The sequence below is a fragment of the Eurosta solidaginis genome, chromosome X (assembly GCF_040869045.1).
Source record: "Eurosta solidaginis isolate ZX-2024a chromosome X, ASM4086904v1, whole genome shotgun sequence".
Lineage (NCBI taxonomy): Eukaryota > Metazoa > Arthropoda > Insecta > Diptera > Tephritidae > Eurosta > Eurosta solidaginis.
Genome location: NC_090324.1, coordinates 165,596,801 through 165,602,044, shown reverse-complemented (window position 1 = coordinate 165,602,044; position 5,244 = coordinate 165,596,801). Strand labels below are relative to the sequence as shown.

General features: G+C 34.3%; 1 non-coding gene across 1 annotated transcript in view; it reads left to right on the top strand.

Moving 5' to 3' along the window:
* The window catches only part of LOC137235556 (large subunit ribosomal RNA), a 4,026-nt gene extending 233 nt beyond the window's left edge, over positions 1-3,793 (top strand). Inside the window, exon 1 of the ribosomal RNA XR_010947974.1 lies at positions 1-3,793. This exon is cut by the window's left edge and continues 233 nt beyond it. This is a non-coding gene — a ribosomal RNA (large subunit ribosomal RNA).
* The last annotated feature ends 1,451 nt before the right edge of the window (positions 3,794-5,244 follow it).

The window sequence follows — 5,244 nt, the reverse complement described above, 5'->3', positions numbered from 1 at the left end:
GGCCCGTATAACGTTAATGATTACTAGAAAGATATTTCCAAAGAGTCGTGTTGCTTGATAGTGCAGCACTAAGTGGGTGGTAAACTCCATCTAAAACTAAATATAACCATGAGACCGATAGTAAACAAGTACCGTGAGGGAAAGTTGAAAAGAACTCTGAATAGAGAGTTAAATAGTACGTGAAACTGCTTAGAGGTTAAGCCCGATGAACCTGAATATCCATTATGAAAAATTCATCATTATATATATAATATTAATTTATTAATATTATAAAAATAGTGTGCATTTTTTTCATATAAGGACATTGTAATCTATTAACATATAAATTATTTATCAAAAGATCATTGGCTTTAAGTTTATTTTAATTAATTTGCTTTATAGCTTATTAATATTAAATAAATGCCTAATGATTTGATAAAGTGTTGATAGATTTATTATATATAATGCTAAAATTCATTTATGAATTTTACAATAATTTTAAAATCATTGATTTTAATATTTATTGTATGCATTTATATGATTTACAATGCGAAAGATTCAGGATACCTTCGGGACCCGTCTTGAAACACGGACCAAGGAGTCTAACATATGTGCAAGTCATTGGGTTATTTTATATAAACCTAATGGCATAATTAACTTAACTTAAAATATATGGGATTAATTTTTAGTCTATTTTAATTATAGTCTATTAATTCAATCCCGGGGCGTTCTATATAATTATGTATAATAATAATTTATTATTATTTATACCTCTAATTGGAGCGTACCTTGAGCATATATGCTGTGACCCGAAAGATGGTGAACTATACTTGATCAGGTTGAAGTCAGGGGAAACCCTGATGGAAGACCGAAACAGTTCTGACGTGCAAATCGATTGTCAGAATTGAGTATAGGGGCGAAAGACCAATCGAACCATCTAGTAGCTGGTTCCCTCCGAAGTTTCCCTCAGGATAGCTGGTGCATTTTAAAATTATGTAAAATAATCTTATCTGGTAAAGCGAATGATTAGAGGCCTTAGGGTCGAAACGATCTTAACCTATTCTCAAACTTTAAATGGGTAAGAACCTCACCTTTCTTGATATGAAGGTTGAGGTTATGATATAATGTGCCCAGTGGGCCACTTTTGGTAAGCAGAACTGGCGCTGTGGGATGAACCAAACGTAATGTTACGGTGCCCAAATTAACAACTCATGCAGATACCATGAAAGGCGTTGGTTGTTTAAAACAGCAGGACGGTGGACATGGAAGTCGTAATCCGCTAAGGAGTGTGTAACAACTCACCTGCCGAAGCAACTAGCCCTTAAAATGGATGGCGCTTAAGTTGTATACCTATACATTACCGCTAAAGTAGATGATTTATAATACAATTTCGATTGAATTATAAATTTTGAAACTTTAGTGAGTAGGAGGGTACAATGGTGTGCATAGAAGTGTTTGGCGTAAGCCTGCATGGAGCCGCCATTGGTACAGATCTTGGTGGTAGTAGCAAATAATCGAATGAGACCTTGGAGGACTGAAGTGGAGAAGGGTTTCGTGTGAACAGTGGTTGATCACGAGTTAGTCGGTCCTAAGTTCAAGGCGAAAGCCGAAAATTTTCAAGTTTAAATTACAAAAAAAAAAAAATATATATATATATATATATATATATTATAGTAAAATTTAAACACTTGAATAATTTTGAACGAAAGGGAATACGGTTCCAATTCCGTAACCTGTTGAGTATCCGTTTGTTATTAAAAATGGGCCTTGTGCTCATCCTGGCAACAGGAACGACCATAAAGAAGCCGTCGAGAGATATCGGAAGAGTTTTCTTTTCTGTTTTATAGTCGTACTACCATGGAAGTCTTTCGAAGAGAGATATGGTAGATGGACTAGAAGAGCATGACATTTACTGTTGTGTCGATATTTTCTCCTCGGACCTTGAAAATTTATGGTGGGGTCACGCAAACTTCTCAACAGGCCGTACCGATATCCGCAGCTGGTCTCCAAGGTGAAGAGTCTCTAGTCGATAGAATAATGTAGGTAAGGGAAGTCGGCAAATTAGATCCGTAACTTCGGGATAAGGATTGGCTCTGAAGATTGAGATAATCGGGCTTGATTGGGAAGCAATATCATGGTTTTATGTACTCGTTCTGGGTAAATAGAAAACTTCGGTTTTTGTTCCCCGGATAGTAGTTACGTAGCCAATTGTGGAACTTTCTTGCTAAAATTTTTAAAGTTATATACATTTTTTTATTAAGTGTTATATATTCTTTTTAAATTATAACGATTATCAATTAACAATCAATTCAGAACTGGCACGGACTTGGGGAATCCGACTGTCTAATTAAAACAAAGCATTGTGATGGCCCTAGCGGGTGTTGACACAATGTGATTTCTGCCCAGTGCTCTGAATGTCAAAGTGAAGAAATTCAAGTAAGCGCGGGTAAACGGCGGGAGTAACTATGACTCTCTTAAGGTAGCCAAATGCCTCGTCATCTAATTAGTGACGCGCATGAATGGATTAACGAGATTCCCACTGTCCCTATCTACTATCTAGCGAAACCACAGCCAAGGGAACGGGCTTGGAATAATTAGCGGGGAAAGAAGACCCTGTTGAGCTTGACTCTAGTCTGGCAGTGTAAGGAGACATAAGAGGTGTAGTATAAGTGGGAGATATATAATTTCGGTTATTTATCGTCAATGAAATACCACTACTCTTATTGTTTCCTTACTTACTTGATTAAGTGGAACGTGTATCATTGCCTAGCCATATTAAGGATATATTTATATATCTTATGGTATTGGGTTTTGATGCAAGCTTCTTGATCAAAGTACCACGAGTTTGTTATATAATTGTAAACATATTTTAATGAGAAATGATAACATTTTTCGATGTTATTATCATAATTAAAATTTGGTATAACTCCAACACTCAGGTATGATCCAATTCAAGGACATTGCCAGGTGGGGAGTTTGACTGGGGCGGTACATCTCTCAAATAATAACGGAGGTGTCCCAAGGCCAGCTCAGTGCGGACAGAAACCACACATAGAGCAAAAGGGCAAATGCTGACTTGATCTCGGTGTTCAGTACGCACAGAGACAGCAAAAGCTCGGCCTATCGATCCTTTTGGTTTAAAGAGTTTTTAATAAGAGGTGTCAGAAAAGTTACCACAGGGATAACTGGCTTGTGGCAGCCAAGCGTTCATAGCGACGTTGCTTTTTGATCCTTCGATATCGGCTCTTCCTATCATTGTGAAGCAAAATTCACCAAGCGTTGGATTGTTCACCCATTCAAGGGAACGTGAGCTGGGTTTAGACCGTCGTGAGACAGGTTAGTTTTACCCTACTAATGACAAAATATTATTGCGACAGCATTCCTGCGTAGTACGAGAGGAACCGCAGGTACGGACCAATGGTACAATACTTGTTCGAGCGAACAGTGGTATGATGCTACGTCCGTTGGATTATGCCTGAACGCCTCTAAGGTTGTATCCGTGCTGGACTGCAATGATAAATATGGGGCAAATTGCATTGTATGGCTTCTCTAAATCATTTAAAGTTTATAAATTTAATTTATAAACGACAAAATGAATATATGTGATGCCAATGTTATTTATAACATAGCAAATGCGGGAGGATTCAAATATCACCCGTATGCCGCGCTAGTTATATATAAAAACATTATTTAATACAATGACAATGCCTAGAATCAATTGTAAACGACTTTGGTAACGGGCAAGGTGTTGTAAGTGGTAGAGCAGCTGCCATACTGCGATCCACTGAAGCTTAACCTTTGCTTGATGATTCGAAAACAATTTATTGGAATTAATTTTCCAATTTATTATTGTTTTGATGTAATCATCTTATAAAAATATGCATATTTAAAATATGCAATATAAAGAGAGGCGCTTGTTTAGGGGCCAAGTCCTCTATAAAAATGATGAAAAAGCAAATATTGTAATCTACTACAATAAAGTACAAATAAAGCAACAAAAATTTTGTTAGTTGAACTTTATTATATTTGGGCTAATAAAGTCGATATATTTATACAGATGTGTTTTAAGCGACCAATGAAAGTAAGTGAGGTTTTCCTTACCTAGGCCGCTTACACAAAATATATTAGCGAAGTTCATATATATATAACTTGTTCACTTTCATTATTTAAATTGTTGCTTGTACGGTAGTATTATTTACAAAGAGAAAAATGTAAATGAAATATTACAATAATGTACAAATAAAGCAACTAAAATTTTGTTAGTTGAACTTTATTATATTTGGGCTAATAAAGTCGATATATTTATACAGATGTGTTTTAAGCGACCAATGAAAGTAAGTGAGGTTTTCCTTACCTAGGCCGCTTACACAAAATATATTAGCGAAGCTCATATATATATAACTTGTTCACTTTCATTATTTAAATTGTTGCTTGTACGGTAGTATTATTTACAAAGAGAAATATGTAAATGAAATATTATAATAATGTACAAATAAAGCAACTAAAATTTTGTTAGTTGAACTTTATTATATTTGGGCTAATAAAGTCGATATATTTATACAGATGTGTTTTAAGCGACCAATGAAAGTAAGTGAGGTTTTCCTTACCTAGGCCGCTTACACAAAATATATTAGCGAAGTTCATATATATATAACTTGTTCACTTTCATTATTTAAATTGTTGCTTGTACGGTAGTATTATTTACAAAGAGAAAAATGTAAATGAAATATTACAATAATGTACAAATAAAGCAACTAAAATTTTGTTAGTTGAACTTTATTATATTTGGGCTAATAAAGTCGATATATTTATACAGATGTGTTTTAAGCGACCAATGAAAGTAAGTGAGGTTTTCCTTACCTAGGCCGCTTACACAAAATATATTAGCGAAGCTCATATATATATAACTTGTTCACTTTCATTATTTAAATTGTTGCTTGTACGGTAGTATTATTTACAAAGAGAAAAATGTAAATGAAATATTACAATAATGTACAAATAAAGCAACTAAAATTTTGTTAGTTGAACTTTATTATATTTGGGCTAATAAAGTCGATATATTTATACAGATGTGTTTTAAGCGACCAATGAAAGTAAGTGAGGTTTTCCTTACCTAGGCCGCTTACACAAAATATATTAGCGAAGCTCATATATATATAACTTGTTCACTTTCATTATTTAAATTGTTGCTTGTACGGTAGTATTATTTACAAAGAGAAATATGTAAATGAAATATTATAATAATGTACAAATAAAGCAACTAAA